Source organism: Rhipicephalus microplus, unplaced genomic scaffold (assembly GCF_043290135.1).
Source record: "Rhipicephalus microplus isolate Deutch F79 unplaced genomic scaffold, USDA_Rmic scaffold_12, whole genome shotgun sequence".
NCBI lineage: Eukaryota > Metazoa > Arthropoda > Arachnida > Ixodida > Ixodidae > Rhipicephalus > Rhipicephalus microplus.
Window position 1 is genome coordinate 14,372,782 of NW_027464585.1, and position 18,286 is coordinate 14,391,067.

General features: G+C 52.8%; 1 non-coding gene across 1 annotated transcript; it reads right to left on the minus strand.

Annotated features, from left to right (window-relative positions):
• Nucleotides 1-16,584: 16,584 nt before the first annotated feature.
• On the minus strand, nt 16,585-16,658 carry TRNAN-GUU (transfer RNA asparagine (anticodon GUU)). Its single transcript has one exon. It is a non-coding gene; the product is annotated as a tRNA-Asn (tRNA).
• Between the last annotated feature and the right edge of the window lie 1,628 nt (nt 16,659-18,286).

Here is an 18,286-nt window from a genome sequence, read left to right on the forward strand (position 1 = left end):
CCCGTCACAACATTTCTTCAGAGCTATCAGCCCAAAGCAAAAGAAGCGCCGCACCACCACCGGGTGGGCTCGAACCTCGAACCTTTCGGTTAACAGCCGATCGCGCTAGCCAATTGCGCCACGGAGACAGTCGTGCTCCATTCTCACCACCATCAGAACATATCTTCAAAGCTATCAGCGCAAAGAAAAAAGCGACACACCACTCCCTGGAGGGCTCGAAACTCCAATTTTTCGGTCAACAGCCGAACTTGCTAGCCAATTGCTCCACGGAGACAGTCATGCTCCAATCTCACCACCGTCAGAACATGTCTCCAAAGCTATCAGCGCAAAGAAAAAAGCAACGCACCACTCCCGTGAGGGCTCAAACCTCCAATTTTTCCGTTAACAGCCGATTGCGCCAGCCAATTGCGCCACGGAGACAGTCGTGCTCCACTCTCACCACCAACAGAACACATCTTCAAAGCTATCAGCGCAAAGAAAAAAGCAACACACCACTCCCGGGAGGGCTCGAACCTTCAACCTTTCGGTTAACAGCCGATTGCGCCAGCCAATTACGCACCGAAGACAGTCGTGCTCCACTCTCACCACCGTCAGAACATTTCTTCAGACCTATCAGCCCAAAGGAAAAAAAGCGCCCCACCACCACCGGGTGGGCTCGAACCTCCAACCTTTCGGTTAACAGCTCATCGCGCTATCCAAAATTGCCATGGAGACAGTCGTGCTCCACTCTCACCACTGTTAGAACATTTCTCCAAAGCAATCAGCGCAGAGAAAAAAAAGCGACACATCGTCCCCGGGAGTGCTCGAGCCTCCAACCTTTCAGTTAACAGTCGATCGCGCTAGCCAATTGCGCCACGGAGACAGTCGTGCTCCACTCTAACCACCGTCAGAACTTTTTTCAGGGCTATCAGCGCAAAGAAAAAAGGAACACACCACTCCCGGGAGGCCTCAAACCTCCAATTTTTCGGTTAACAGCCGATTGCGCTAGCCAATTGCGCTAGGAAAACAGTCCTGCTCCACTCTCACCACCATCAGAACATATCATCAGAGCTATCAGCCCAAAGAAAAAAAAGCGCCGCATCACCACCGGGTGGGCTCGAAGCTTCAACCTTTCGGTTAACAGCCGATCGCGCTAGCCAATTGCGCCACGGAGACAGTCGTGTTCCAATCTCATCACCATCAGAACACATCTTCAAAGCTATCAGCGCAAAGAAAAAAGCAACACACCACTCCCCGGGAGGGCTCGAACCTCCAACCTTTCGGTTAACAGCCGATCGCGCTAGCAAATTGCGCAACGGAGACAGTCGTGCTCTACTCTCACCTCCATCAGAACACATCTTCAAAGCTATCAGCGCAAAGAAAAAAGCAACACGCCACTCCTGGGAGGGCTCGAACCTCCAACCTTTCGGTTAACAGCCGATCGCGCTGGCCAATCGCGCCACGGAGACAGTCGTGCTCCACACTCACCACCATCAGAACATATCTTCAAAGCTAAAAGCGCAAAGAAAAAAGCGACACACCACTTCGGGAGGGCTCAAAACTCCAATTTTTCGGTTAACAGCCAAACGTGCTAGCCACTTGCGCCACGGAGACCGTCGTGCTCAAATCTCACCACCGTAAGAACATATCTTCAAAGCTATCAGCAAAAAAAAAGCAACACACCACTCCCGGGAGTGCTCGAGCCTCCAACCTTTCAGTTAACAGTCGATCGCGCTAGCCAATTGCGCCACGGAGACAGTCGTGCTCCACTCTCACCGCCGTCAGAACATTTCTTCAGAGCTATCAGCCCAAAGAAAAAAAAGCGCCGCACCACCACCATGTGGGCGCGAACCTCCAAACTTTCGGTTAACAGCCCATCGCGCTAGCCAATTGCGCCACTGAGACAGTCGTGCTCCGCACTCACCACCATCAGAACATATTTTCAAAGCTAACAGCGCAAAAAAAGCAACACACCACTCCCGGGAGGGCTCGAACCTCCAACCTTTCGGTTAACAGCCGATCGCACTAGCCAATCTCGCCACGTAGACAGTCGTGCTCTAATCTCACCACCATCAGAACATGTCTTCAAAGCTATCAGCCCAAAGAAAAAAAGCGCCGCACCACCACCGGGTGGGCTCAAACCTCCAACCTTTCGGATAACAGCTGATCGCGCTAGCCAATTGCGCCATGAAGACAGTCACGCTCCACTCTCACCCCCGTCACAACATTTCTTCAGAGCTATCAGCCCAAAGCAAAAGAAGCGCCGCACCACCACCGGGTGGGCTCGAATCTCGAACCTTTCGGTTAACAGCCGATTGCGCTAGCCAATTGCACCACGGAGACGGTCGTGCTCCACTCTCACCACCACCAGAACATATCTTCAAAGCTATCAGCGCAAAGAAAAAAGCGACACACCACTCCCTGGAGGGCTCGAAACTCCAATTTTTTGGTCAACAGCCGAACTTGCTAGCCAATTGCGCCACGGAGACAGTCGTGCTCCAATCTCACCACCGTCAGAACATTTCTCGAAAGCAATCAGCGCAAAGAAAAAAGCAACACACCACTGCCGGGAGGGCTCAAACCTCCAATTTTTCGGTTAACAGCCGAACGTGCTAGCCAATTGCGCGACGGAGACAGTCTTGCTCCACTCTCACCACCATCAGAAACCAATCTTCAAAGCTATCAGCGCAAAGAAAAAAGCAACACACCACTTCCCGGGAGGGCTCGAACCTCCAACCTTTCGGTTAACAGCCGATGGCGCTATCAAATTGCGCCACGGAGACAGCCGTGATCCAATCTCACCTTCGTCAGAACATGTTTCCAAAGCTATCAGCGCAAAAAAAAGCAACACACCACTCCCGGGAGGGCTCGAAACTCCAACCTTTTGGTTAACAGCCGATCGCGCAAGCCAATTGCGCCAAGGAGACAGTCGTGCTCCACTCTCACCACCATCAGAACACATCTTCAAAGCTATCAGCGCAAAGAAAAAAGCAACACGCCACTCCCGGGAGAGCTCGAACCTCCAACCTCTTGGTTAGCAGCCGATCGCGCTGGCCAATCGCGCCACGGAGACAGTCGTGCTCCACTCTCACCACCATCAGAACATATCTTCAAAGCTACAAGCGCAAGGAAGAAAGCGACACACCACTCCCGGGAGGGCTTGAAACTCCAACCTTTCGGTTAACAGCCAATCGCGCTAGCCAATTGCGCCACGGAGACCGTCCGGCTCCATTCTCACCACCATCAGAACATATCTTTAAAGCTATCAGCGCAAAGAAAAAAGCAGCACACCACTCCTGGGAGAGCTCGAACCTCCAACCTTTTAGTTAACAGTCGATCGCGCTAGCCAATTGCGCCACGGACACAATCGTGCTCCACTCTCACCACCGTCACAACAATTCTTCAGAGCTATCAGCCCAAAGAAAAAGAAGCGCCGCACCACCACCGGGAGGACTCGAACCTCCAACCTTTCGGTTAACAGCCCATCGCGCTAGCCGATTGCGCCACGGAGACAGTCGTGCACCACACTCACCACCATCAGAACATAACTTCAAAGCTATCAGCGCAAAGAAAAAACCGACACACCACTTCGGGAGGGCTCGAAACCCCAATTTTCCTGTTAACAGCCGATCGCGCTAGCCAATTGCGCCACGGAGACAGTCTTGCTCCACTCTCACCACCGTCAGAACATTTCTTCAAAGCTATCAGCGCCAAGAAAAAAGCAACACCCCACTCCCGGGAGGGCTCGAACCTCCAACCTTTCGGTTAACAGCCGATCGCGCTAGCCAATCGCACCACGGAGAGTGTCCTGTTCCACTCTCACCACCATCAGAACATATCTTCAAAGCTATCAGCCCAAAGAAAAAAAAAGCGCCGCACCACCACCAGGTGGGCTCAAACCTCCAACCTTTCGGTTAACAGCTGATCGCGCTAGCCAAATGCGCCACGGAGACAGTCCTGCTCCACTCTCACCACCATCTGAACATATCATCAAAGCTATCAGCCCAAAGAAAAAAAGCGCCGCACCACCACCGGGTGGGCTCGAACCTCCAACCTTTCGGTTAACAGCCGATCGCGCTAGCCAATTGCGCCATGAAGACAGTCGTGCTCCACTCGCACCACCATCAGAAAACATCTTGAAAGCTATCAGCGCAAAGAAAAAAGCAACAGACCACTCCCCGGGAGGGCTCGAACCTCCAATCTTTCGGTTAACAGCCGATCGCGCTAGCAAATTGCGCCACGGAGACAGTCGTTCTCCAATCTCACCATCGTCAAAACATGTCTCCAGAGCTATCAGCGCAAAAAAAGCAACACACCACTCCCGGGAGGGCTCGAAACTTCAACCTTTTGGTTAACAGCCCTTCGCGCTAGCCAATCGCGCCACGGAGACAGTCGTGCTCCACTGTCATCCCCATCAGAACACATCTTCAAAGCTATCAGCGCAAAGAAAAAAGCAACACACCACTCCCAGGAGGGTTCGAACCTCCAACCTTTCGGTTAACAGCCGATCGCGCTAGCCAATTGCGCCACGGAGAAAGTCGTGCTCCACTCTGACCACCGTCAGAACATTTCTTCAGAGCTATCAGCCCAAAGGAAAAAAAGCGCCGCACCACCACCGCGTGGGCTCGAACCTCCAAACTTTCGGTTAACAGGCCATCGCGCTAGCCAATTGCACCACGGTGCCAGTCGTGCTCAACTCTCACCACCATCAGAACATATTTTCAAAGCTATCAGCGCAAACAAAAAAGCAACACACCACTCCCGGGAGGGCTCCATCCTCCAGTTTTTCGGTTAACAGCTGAACGTGCTAGCCGATTGAGCCACGGAGACAGTTATGCTCCAATCTCACCACCGTCAGAACATTTCTCCTAAGCAATCAGCACAAAGAAAAAAAAGCGACACACCGTCCCAGGAGCGCTCGAACCTCCAACCTTTCGGTTAACAGCCGATCGCGCTAGCCAATTGCGCCCCGGAGACAGTCCTGCTCCACTCTCACCACCATCAGAACATATCTTCAAAGCTCTCAGCCCAAAGAAAAAAAAGCGCCGCACCACCACCGGGTGGGCTCGAGCCTCCAGTTTTTCGGTTAACAGCCGATCGCGCTAGCCAATTGCGCCACGGTGATAGTCGTGCTCCACCCTCACCACCGTCACAACAATTCTTCAGAGCTATCAGCCCAAAGAAAAAGAAGCGCCGCACCACCACCGGGAGGCCTCGAACCTCCAAACTTTCGGTTAACAGCCCATCGCGCTAGCCGATTGCGCCACGGAGACAGTCGTGCACCACACTCACCACCATCAGAACATAACTTCAAAGCTATCAGCTCAAAGAAAAAACCGACACACCACTTCGGGAGGGCTCGAAACCCCAATTTTCCTGTTAACAGCCGATCGCGCTAGCCAATTGCGCCACGGAGACAGTCTTGCTCCACTCTCACCACCGTCAGAACATTTCTTCAAAGCTATCAGCGCAAAGAAAAAAGCAACACCCCACTCCCGGGAGGGCTCGAACCTCCAACCTTTCGGTTAACAGCCGATCGCGCTAGCCAATCGCACCACGGAGAGTGTCCTGTTCCACTCTCACCACCATAAGAACATATCTTCAAAGCTATCAGCCCAAAGAAAAAAAAAGCGCCGCACCACCACCAGGTGGGCTCAAACCTCCAACCTTTCGGTTAACAGCTGATCGCGCTAGCCAAATGCGCCACGGAGACAGTCCTGCTCCACTCTCACCACCATCTGAACATATCATCAAAGCTATCAGCCCAAAGAAAAAAAGCGCCGCACCACCACCGGGTGGGCTCGAACCTCCAACCTTTCGGTTAACAGCCGATCGCGCTAGCCAATTGCGCCATGGAGACAGTCGTGCTCCACTCGCACCACCATCAGAAAACATCTTGAAAGCTATCAGCGCAAAGAAAAAAGCAACACACCACTCCCCGGGAGGGCTCGAACCTCCAATCTTTCGGTTAACAGCCGATCGCGCTAGCAAATTGCGCCACGGAGACAGTCGTGCTCCAATCTCACCATCGTCAAAACATGTCTCCAGAGCTATCAGCGCAAAAAAAGCAACACACCACTCCCGGGAGGGCTCGAAACTTCAACCTTTTGGTTAACAGCCGTTCGCGCTAGCCAATCGCGCCACGGAGACAGTCGTGCTCCACTGTCATCCCCATCAGAACACATCTTCAAAGCTATCAGCGCAAAGAAAAAAGCAACACACCACTCCCAGGAGGGTTCGAACCTCCAACCTTTCGGTTAACAGCCGATCGCGCTAGCCAATTGCGCCACGGAGAAAGTCGTGCTCCACTCTGACCACCGTCAGAACATTTCTTCAGAGCTATCAGCCCAAAGCAAAAGAAGCGCCGCACCACCACCGGGTGGGCTCGAACCTCGAACCTTTCGGTTAACAGCCGATCGCGCTAGCCAATTGCGCCACGGAGACAGTCGTGCTCCACTCGCACCACCATCAGAAAACATCTTGAAAGCTATCAGCGCAAAGAAAAAAGCAACACACCACTCCCTGGAGGGCTCGAAACTCCAATTTTTCGGTCAACAGCCGAACTTGCTAGCCAATTGCTCCACGGAGACAGTCATGCTCCAATCTCACCACCGTCAGAACATGTCTACAAAGCTATCAGCGCAAAAAAAAGCAACACACCACTCCCGGGAGGGCTCGAAACTCCAACCTTTTGGTTAACAGCCATTCGCGCTAGCCAATCGCGCCACAGAGACAGTCGTGGTCCACTGTCGTCCCCATCAGAACACATCTTCAAAGCTATCAGCGCAAAGAAAAAAGCAACACACAACTCCCAGGAGGGCTCGAACCTCCAACCTTTCGGTTAACAGCCGCTCGCGCTAACCAATTGCGCCACGGACACAGTCGTGCTCCACTCTGACCACCGTCAGAACATTTCTTCAGAGCTATCAGCCCAAGGGGAAAAAGCGCCGCACCACCACCGCGTGGGCTCGAACCTCCCAATTTTCGGTTAACAGCCCATCGCACTAGCCAATTGCGCCACGGAGCCAGTCGTGCACCACTCTCACCAACGTCAGAACATATTTTCAAACTGTCAGCGCAAACAAAAAAGAAACACACCACTCCCGGGAGGGCTCCAACTCCTAGTTTTTCGGTTAACAGCCGAACGTGCTAGCCAATTGCGCCACGGAGACAGTCATGCTCCGATCTCACCAACGTCAGAACAAGTCTACAAAGCTATCAGCGCAAAGAAAAAAGCAACACACCACTCCCGGGAGGGCTCAAACCTCCAATTTTTCAGTTAACAGCCGATTGCGCCAGCCAATTGCGCACCGAAGACAGTCGTGCTCCACTCTCACCACCGTCAGAACATTTCTTCAGACCTATCAGCCCAAAGGAAAAAAAGCGCCCCACCACCACCGGGTGGGCTCGAACCTCCAACCTTTCGGTTAACAGCCCATCGCGCTATCCAAAATTGCCATGGAGACAGTCGTGCTCCACTCTCACCACTGTTAGAACATTTCTCCAAAGCAATCAGCGCAAAGAAAAAAAAGCGACACATCGTCCCCGGGAGTGCTCGAGCCTCCAACCTTTCAGTTAACAGTCGATCGCGCTAGCCAATTGCGCCACGGAGACAGTCGTGCTCCACTCTAACCACCGTCAGAACTTTTTTCAGGGCTATCAGCGCAAAGAAAAAAGGAACACACCACTCCCGGGAGGCCTCAAACCTCAAATTTTTCGGTTAACAGCCGAACGTGCTAGCCAATTGCGCGACGGAGACAGTCGTGCTCCAATCTCACCACTGTCAGAACATGTCTCCAAAGCTATCAGCGCAAAGAAAAAAGCAACACACCACTCCCGGGAGGGCTCGAAACTCCAACCTTTTGGTTAACACCCGATTGCGCTAGCCAATTGCGCTAGGAAAACAGTCCTGCTCCACTCTCACCACCATCAGAACATATCATCAGAGCTATCAGCCCAAAGAAAAAAAAGCGCCGCATCACCACCGGGTGGGCTCGAAGCTTCAACCTTTCGGTTAACAGCCGATCGCGCTAGCCAATTGCGCCACGGAGACAGTCGTGTTCCAATCTCATCACCATCAGAACACATCTTCAAAGCTATCAGCGCAAAGAAAAAAGCAACACACCACTCCCCGGGAGGGCTCGAACCTCCAACCTTTCGGTTAACAGCCCATCGCGCTAGCAAATTGCGCCACGGAGACAGTCGTGCTCCAATCTCACCGTCGTCAGAACATGTTTCCAAGGCTATCAGCGCAAAAAAAGCAACACACCACTCCCGCGAGGGCTCGAAACTCCAACCTTTTGGTTAACAGCCGATCACGCTAGCCAATTGCGCCACGGAGACAGTCGTGCTCTACTCTCACCTCCATCAGAACACATCTTCAAAGCTATCAGCGCAAAGAAAAAAGCAACACGCCACTCCTGGGAGGGCTCGAACCTCCAACCTTTCGGTTAACAGCCGATCGCGCTGGCCAATCGCGCCAAGGAGACAGTCGTGCTCCACACTCACCACCATCAGAACATATCTTCAAAGCTAAAAGCGCAAAGAAAAAAGCGACACACCACTTCGGGAGGGCTCAAAACTCCAATTTTTCGGTTAACAGCCAAACGTGCTAGCCACTTGCGCCACGGAGACCGTCGTGCTCAAATCTCACCACCGTAAGAACATATCTTCAAAGCTATCAGCAAAAAAAAAGCAACACACCACTCCCGGGAGTGCTCGAGCCTCCAACCTTTCAGTTAACAGTCGATCGCGCTAGCCAATTGCGCCACGGAGACAGTCGTGCTCCACTCTCACCGCCGTCAGAACATTTCTTCAGAGCTATCAGCCCAAAGAAAAAAAAGCGCCGCACCACCACCATGTGGGCTCGAACCTCCAAACTTTCAGTTAACAGCCCATCGCGCTAGCCAATTGCGCCACTGAGACAGTCGTGCTCCGCACTCACCACCATCAGAACATATTTTCAAAGCTAACAGCGCAAAAAAAAGCAACACACCACTCCCGGGAGGGCTCGAACCTCCAACCTTTCGGTTAACAGCCGATCGCGCTAGCCAATCGCGCCACGTAGACAGTCGTGCTCTAATCTCACCACCATCAGAACATGTCTTCAGAGCTATCAGCCCAAAGAAAAAAAAGCGCCGCACCACCACCATGTGGGCTCGAACCTCCAAACTTTCGGTTAACAGCCCATCGCGCTAGCCAATTGCGCCACTGAGACAGTCGTGCTCCGCACTCACCACCATCAGAACATATTTTCAAAGCTAACAGCGCAAAGAAAAAAGGAACACACCACTCCCGGGAGGCCTCAAACCTCAAATTTTTCGGTTAACAGCCGAACGTGCTAGCCAATTGCGCGACGGAGACAGTCGTGCTCCAATCTCACCACTGTCAGAACATGTCTCCAAAGCTATCAGCGCAAAGAAAAAAGCAACACACCACTCCCGGGAGGGCTCGAAACTCCAACCTTTTGGTTAACAGCCGATTGCGCTAGCCAATTGCGCTAGGAAAACAGTCCTGCTCCACTCTCACCACCATCAGAACATATCATCAGAGCTATCAGCCCAAAGCAAAAGAAGCGCCGCACCACCACCGGGTGGGCTCGAATCTCGAACCTTTCGGTTAACAGCCGATCGCGCTAGCCAATTGCACCACGGAGACAGTCGTGCTCCACTCTCACCACCATCAGAACATATCTTCAAAGCTATCAGCGCAAAGAAAAAAGCGACACACCACTCCCTGGAGGGCTCGAAACTCCAATTTTTCGGTCAACAGCTGAACTTGCTAGCCAATTGCGCCACGGAGACAGTCGTGCTCCAATCTCACCACCGCCAGAACATTTCTCGAAAGCAATCAGCGCAAAGAAAAAAGCAACACACCACTGCCGGGAGGGCTCAAACCTCCAATTTTTCGGTTAACAGCCGAACGTGCTAGCCAATTGCGCGACGGAGACAGTCGTGCTCCACTCTCACCACCATCAGAAACCAATCTTCAAAGCTATCAGCGCAAAGAAAAAAGCAACACACCACTTCCCGGGAGGGCTCGAACCTCCAACCTTTCGGGTAACAGCCGATGGCTCTATCAAATTGCGCCACGGAGACAGCCGTGATCCAATCTCACCATCGTCAGAACATGTTTCCAAAGCTATCAGCGCAAAAAAAAGCAACACACCACTCCCGGGAGGGCTCGAAACTCCAACCTTTTGGTTAACAGCCGATCGCGCAAGCCAATTGCGCCAAGGAGACAGTCGTGCTCCACTCTCACCACCATCAGAACACATCTTCAAAGCTATCAGCGCAAAGAAAAAAGCAACACGCCACTCCCGGGAGGGCTCGAACCTCCAACCTCTTGGTTAGCAGCCGATCGCGCTGGCCAATCGCGCCACGGAGACAGTCGTGCTCCACTCTTACCACCATCAGAACATATCTTCAAAGCTACAAGCGCAAGGAAGAAAGCGACACACCACTCCCGGGAGGGCTTGAAACTCCAACCTTTCGGTTAACAGCCAATCGCGCTAGCCAATTGCGCCACGGAGACCGTCCGGCTCCATTCTCACCACCATCAGAACATATCTTTAAAGCTATCAGCGCAAAGAAAAAAGCAGCACACCACTCCTGGGAGGGCTCGAACCTCCAACCTTTTAGTTAACAGTCGATCGCGCTAGCCAATTGCGCCACGGACACAATCGTGCTCTACTCTCACCACCGTCACAACAATTCTTCAGAGCTATCAGCTCAAAGAAAAAGAAGCGCCGCACCACCACCGGGAGGACTCGAACCTCCAACCTTTCGGTTAACAGCCCATCGCGCTAGCCGATTGCGCCACGGAGACAGTCGTGCACCACACTCACCACCATCAGAACATAACTTCAAAGCTATCAGCGCAAAGAAAAAACCGACACACCACTTCGGGAGGGCTCGAAACCCCAATTTTCCTGTTAACAGGCGATCGCGCTAGCCAATTGCGCCACGGAGACAGTCTTGCTCCACTCTCACCACCGTCAGAACATTTCTTCAAAGCTATCAGCGCAAAGAAAAAAGCAACACCCCACTCCCGGGAGGGCTCGAACCTCCAACCTTTCGGTTAACAGCCGATCGCGCTAGCCAATCGCACCACGGAGAGTGTCCTGTTCCACTCTCACCACCATCAGAACATATCTTCAAAGCTATCAGCCCAAAGAAAAAAAAAGCGCCGCACCACCACCAGGTGGGCTCAAACCTCCAACCTTTCGGTTAACAGCTGATCGCGCTAGCCAAATGCGCCACGGAGACAGTCCTGCTCCACTCTCACCACCATCTGAACATATCATCAAAGCTATCAGCCCAAAGAAAAAAAGCGCCGCACCACCACCGGGTGGGCTCGAACCTCCAACCTTTCGGTTAACAGCCGATCGCGCTAGCCAATTGCGCCATGAAGACAGTCGTGCTCCACTCGCACCACCATCAGAAAACATCTTGAAAGCTATCAGCGCAAAGAAAAAAGCAACACACCACTCCCCGGGAGGGCTCGAACCTCCAATCTTTCGGTTAACAGCCGATCGCGCTAGCAAATTGCGCCGCGGAGACAGTCGTTCTCCAATCTCACCATCGTCAAAACATGTCTCCAGAGCTATCAGCGCAAAAAAAGCAACACACCACTCCCGGGAGGGCTCGAAACTTCAACCTTTTGGTTAACAGCCCTTCGCGCTAGCCAATCGCGCCACGGAGACAGTCGTGCTCCACTGTCATCCCCATCAGAACACATCTTCAAAGCTATCAGCGCAAAGAAAAAAGCAACACACCACTCCCAGGAGGGTTCGAACCTCTAACCTTTCGGTTAACAGCCGATCGCGCTAACCAATTGCGCCACGGAGAAAGTCGTGCTCCACTCTGACCACCGTCAGAACATTTCTTCAGAGCTATCAGCCCAAAGGAAAAAAAGCGCCGCACCACCACCGCGTGGGCTCGAACCTCCAAACTTTCGGTTAACAGGCCATCGCGCTAGCCAATTGCGCCACGGAGCCAGTCGTGCTCAACTCTCACCACCATCAGAACATATTTTCAAAGCTATCAGCGCAAACAAAAAAGCAACACACCACTCCCGGGAGGGCTCCATCCTCCAGTTTTTCGGTTAACAGCCGAACGTGCTAGCCGATTGAGCCACGGAGACAGTCATGCTCCAATCTCACCACCGTCAGAACATTTCTCCTAAGCAATCAGCACAAAGAAAAAAAAGCGACACACCGTCCCAGGAGCGCTCGAACCTCCAACCTTTCGGTTAACAGCCGATCGCGATAGCCAATTGCGCCCCGGAGACAGTCCTGCTCCACTCTCACCACCATCAGAACATATCTTCAAAGCTCTCAGCCCAAAGAAAAAAAAGCGCCGCACCACCACCGGGTGGGCTCGAGCCTCCAGTTTTTCGGTTAACAGCCGATCGCGCTAGCCAATTGCGCCACGGTGATAGTCGTGCTCCACCCTCACCACCGTCACAACAATTCTTCAGAGCTATCAGCCCAAAGAAAAAGAAGCGCCGCACCACCACCGGGAGGCCTCGAACCTCCAACCTTTCGGTTAACAGCCCATCGCGCTAGCCGATTGCGCCACGGAGACAGTCGTGCACCACACTCACCACCATCAGAACATAACTTCAAAGCTATCAGCTCAAAGAAAAAACCGACACACCACTTCGGGAGGGCTCGAAACCCCAATTTTCCTGTTAACAGCCGATCGCGCTAGCCAATTGCGCCACGGAGACAGTCTTGCTCCACTCTCACCACCGTCAGAACATTTCTTCAAAGCTATCAGCGCAAAGAAAAAAGCAACACCCCACTCCCGGGAGGGCTCGAACCTCCAACCTTTCGGTTAACAGCCGATCGCGCTAGCCAATCGCACCACGGAGAGTGTCCTGTTCCACTCTCACCACCATCAGAACATATCTTCAAAGCTATCAGCCCAAAGAAAAAAAAAGCGCCGCACCACCACCAGGTGGGCTCAAACCTCCAACCTTTCGGTTAACAGCTGATCGCGCTAGCCAAATGCGCCACGGAGACAGTCCTGCTCCACTCTCACCACCATCTGAACATATCATCAAAGCTATCAGCCCAAAGAAAAAAAGCGCCGCACCACCACCGGGTGGGCTCGAACCTCCAACCTTTCGGTTAACAGCCGATCGCGCTAGCCAATTGCGCCATGGAGACAGTCGTGCTCCACTCGCACCACCATCAGAAAACATCTTGAAAGCTATCAGCGCAAAGAAAAAAGCAACACACCACTCCCCGGGAGGGCTCGAACCTCCAATCTTTCGGTTAACAGCCGATCGCGCTAGCAAATTGCGCCACGGAGACAGTCGTGCTCCAATCTCACCATCGTCAAAACATGTCTCCAGAGCTATCAGCGCAAAAAAAGCAACACACCACTCCCGGGAGGGCTCGAAACTTCAACCTTTTGGTTAACAGCCGTTCGCGCTAGCCAATCGCGCCACGGAGACAGTCGTGCTCCACTGTCATCCCCATCAGAACACATCTTCAAAGCTATCAGCGCAAAGAAAAAAGCAACACACCACTCCCAGGAGGGTTCGAACCTCCAACCTTTCGGTTAACAGCCGATCGCGCTAGCCAATTGCGCCACGGAGAAAGTCGTGCTCCACTCTGACCACCGTCAGAACATTTCTTCAGAGCTATCAGCCCAAAGGAAAAAAAGCGCCGCACCACCACCGCGTGGGCTCGAACCTCCAAACTTTCGGTTAACAGGCCATCGCGCTAGCCAATTGCGCCACGGAGCCAGTCGTGCTCAACTCTCACCACCATCAGAACATATTTTCAAAGCTATCAGCGCAAACAAAAAAGCAACACACCACTCCCGGGAGGGCTCCATCCTCCAGTTTTTCGGTTAACAGCCGAACGTGCTAGCCGATTGAGCCACGGAGACAGTCATGCTCCAATCTCACCACCGTCAGAACATTTCTCCTAAGCAATCAGCACAAAGAAAAAAAAGCGACACACCGTCCCAGGAGCGCTCGAACCTCCAACCTTTCGGTTAACAGCCGATCGCGCTAGCCAATTGCGCCCCGGAGACAGTCCTGCTCCACTCTCACCACCATCAGAACATATCTTCAAAGCTCTCAGCCCAAAGAAAAAAAAGCGCCGCACCACCACCGGGTGGGCTCGAGCCTCCAGTTTTTCGGTTAACAGCCGATCGCGCTAGCCAATTGCGCCACGGTGATAGTCGTGCTCCACCCTCACCACCGTCACAACAATTCTTCAGAGCTATCAGCCCAAAGAAAAAGAAGCGCCGCACCACCACCGGGAGGCCTCGAACCTCCAACCTTTCGGTTAACAGCCCATCGCGCTAGCCGATTGCGCCACGGAGACAGTCGTGCACCACACTCACCACCATCAGAACATAACTTCAAAGCTATCAGCTCAAAGAAAAAACCGACACACCACTTCGGGAGGGCTCGAAACCCCAATTTTCCTGTTAAAAGCCGATCGCGCTAGCCAATTGCGCCACGGAGACAGTCTTGCTCCACTCTCACCACCGTCAGAACATTTCTTCAAAGCTATCAGCGCAAAGAAAAAAGCAACACCCCACTCCCGGGAGGGCTCGAACCTCCAACCTTTCGGTTAACAGCCGATCGCGCTAGCCAATCGCACCACGGAGAGTGTCCTGTTCCACTCTCACCACCATCAGAACATATCTTCAAAGCTATCAGCCCAAAGAAAAAAAAAGCGCCGCACCACCACCAGGTGGGCTCAAACCTCCAACCTTTCGGTTAACAGCTGATCGCGCTAGCCAAATGCGCCACGGAGACAGTCCTGCTCCACTCTCACCACCATCTGAACATATCATCAAAGCTATCAGCCCAAAGAAAAAAAGCGCCGCACCACCACCGGGTGGGCTCGAACCTCCAACCTTTCGGTTAACAGCCGATCGCGCTAGCCAATTGCGCCATGGAGACAGTCGTGCTCCACTCGCACCACCATCAGAAAACATCTTGAAAGCTATCAGCGCAAAGAAAAAAGCAACACACCACTCCCCGGGAGGGCTCGAACCTCCAATCTTTCGGTTAACAGCCGATCGCGCTAGCAAATTGCGCCACGGAGACAGTCGTGCTCCAATCTCACCATCGTCAAAACATGTCTCCAGAGCTATCAGCGCAAAAAAAAGCAACACACCACTCCCGGGAGGGCTCGAAACTTCAACCTTTTGGTTAACAGCCGTTCGCGCTAGCCAATCGCGCCACGGAGACAGTCGTGCTCCACTGTCATCCCCATCAGAACACATCTTCAAAGCTATCAGCGCAAAGAAAAAAGCAACACACCACTCCCAGGAGGGTTCGAACCTCCAACCTTTCGGTTAACAGCCGATCGCGCTAGCCAATTGCGCCACGGAGAAAGTCGTGCTCCACTCTGACCACCGTCAGAACATTTCTTCAGAGCTCTCAGCCCAAAGAAAAAAAAGCGCCGCACCACCACCGGGTGGGCTCGAGCCTCCAGTTTTTCGGTTAACAGCCGATCGCGCTAGCCAATTGCGCCACGGTGATAGTCGTGCTCCACCCTCACCACCATCATAACACATCTTCAAAGCTATCAGCGCAAAGAAAAAAGCAACACACCACGCCCGGGAGGGCTCGAACCTTCAACCTTTCGGTTAACAGCCGATCGCGCTAGCCAATTGCGCCCCGGAGACAGTCCTGCTCCACTCTCACCACCATCAGAACATATCATCAAAGCTATCAGCCCAAAGAAAAAAAAGTACCGCACCATTACCGGGTGGGCTCTAACCTCCAACCTTTCGGTTAACAGCCGACCACGCTAGCCAATTGCGCCACGGAGACAGTCGTGCTCCACTCTCACCACCGTCAGAACATGTCTCCAAAGCTATCAGCGCAAAGAAAAAAGCAACACACCACTCCCGGGAGGGCTCGAACCTCCAAACTTTCGGTTAACAGCCGATCGCGCTGGCGAATTGCGCCATGGAGACAGTCGTGCTCCAATCTCACTATCGTCAGAAAATGTCTCCAAAGCTATCAGCGCAAAGAAAAAATCGACACACCACTCCCGGGAGGGCTCGAAACTCCAACATTTTGGTTAACAGGCGATCGCGCTAGCCAATTGCGCCACCGAGCCAGTCGTGCTCCACTCTCACCACCATCAGAACATATTTTCAAAGCTATCAGCGAAAACAAAAAAGCAACACACCACTCCCGGCAGGGCTCCAACCTCCAGTTTTTCGGTTAACAGCCGAACGTGCTAGCCGATGGCGCCACGGAGACAGTCCTGCTCCAATCTCACCACCGTCAGAACATGTCTACAAAGCTATCAGCGCAAAGAAAAAAGCAACACACCACTCCCGGGAGGGCTCAAACCTTCAATTTTTCCGTTAACAGCCAACTGCGCCACGGAGACAGTCGTGCTCCACTCTCACCACCGTCAGAACATTTCTTTAGACCTATCAGCCCAAAGGAAAAAAAGCGCCCCACCTCTACCGGGTGGGCTCGAGCCTCCAACCTTTCGGTTAACAGCCCATTGCGCTATCCAAAATTGCCATGAAGACAGTCGTGCTCCACTATCACCACTGTCAGAACATTTCTCCAAAGCAATCAGCACAAAGAAAAAAAGCGACACACCGTCCCCGGGAGCGCTCGAACCTCCAACCTTTCGGTTAACAGCCGATCGCGCTAGCCAATTGCGCCACGGAGACAGTCCTGCTCCACTCTCACCACCATCAGAACATATCTTCAAAGCTCTCAGCCCAAAGAAAAAAAGCGCCGCACCACCACCGGGTGGGCTCGAACCTCCAAACTTTCGGTTAACAGCCGATCGCGCTAGCCAATTGCGCCACGGTGACAGTCGTGCTCCACTCTCACCACCAACAGAACACATCTTCAAAGCTATCAGCGCAAAGAAAAAAGCAACACACCACTCCCGGGAGGGCTCGAACCTTCAACCTTTCGGTTAACAGCCGATCACGCTATCAAATTGCGCCACGGAGATAGTCATGCTCAAATCTCACCACCGTCAGAACATGTCTCCAAAGCTATCAGCGCAAAGAAAAATGCAACACACCATTCCCGGGAGGGCTCGAAACTCGAACCTTTTGGATAACAGCCGATCGCGCTAGCCAATTGCGCCACGGAGACAGTCGTGCTCCACTATCTGCACCGTCAGAACATTTCTCCAAAGCTATCAGCGCATAGACAAAAAAAGCGACACACCGTCCCCGGTAGCGCTCGAACCTCCAACCTTTCGGTTAACAGCTGATCGCGCTAGCCAATTGCGCCACGGAGACAGTCCTGCTCCACTCTCACCATCATCAGAACACATCCTCAAAGCTATCGGCGCAAAGAAAAAAGCAACACACCACTCCCGGGAGGGCTCGAACCTCCAAACTTTCGGTTAACAGCCGATCGCGATAGCAAATTGCGCCACAAAAACAGTCCTGCTTCCATCATACCATCGTCAGAACATGTCTCCAAAGCTATCAGAGAAAAGAAAAAAACAACACACCACTCCCGGGAGGGCTCGAAACTCCAACCTTTTGGCTAACAGCCGATCGCGCTAGCCAACTGCGCCACGGAGACAGTCATGCTCCAATCTCACCACCGTCAGAACATTTCTCCAAAGCTATCAGCGCAAAGAAAAAAGCAACACACCACTCCCGGGAGGGCTCGAACCTCCAATTTTTCGGTTAACAGCTGAACGTGCTAGCCAGTTGGGCAACCCGGACTGTCCTGCTTCACTCTCACCACCATCAGAACATATCATCAAAGCTATCAGCCCAAAGAAAAAAAAAGCGCCGCACCATTACCGGGTGGGCTCTAACCTCCAACCTTTCGGTTAACAGCCGATCGCGCTAGCCAATTGCGCCACGGAGACAGTCGTGCTCCACTCTCACCACCGTCAGAACATGTCTCCAAAGCTATCAGCGCAAAGCAAAAAGCAACACACCACTCCCGGGAGGGCTGGAGCCTCCAAACTTTCGGTTAACAGCCGATCGCGCTGGCGAATTGCGCCACGGAGACAGTCGTGCTCCAATCTCACCATCGTCAGAACATGTCTCCAAAGCTATCAGCGCAAAGAAAAAATCAACACACCACTCCCGGGAGGGCTCGAAACTCCAACATTTTGGTTAACAGGCGATCGCGCTAGCCAATTGCGCCACGGAGACAGTCGTGCTCCAATCTCGCCACCATCAGAACACATCTTCAAATCTATTAGCGCAAAGAAAAAAGCAACACACCACTCCCGAGAGGGCTCGAACCTCCAACCTTTCAGTTAACAGCCGATCGCGCTAGCCAATTGCGCCACGAAGACAGTCGTGCTCTACTC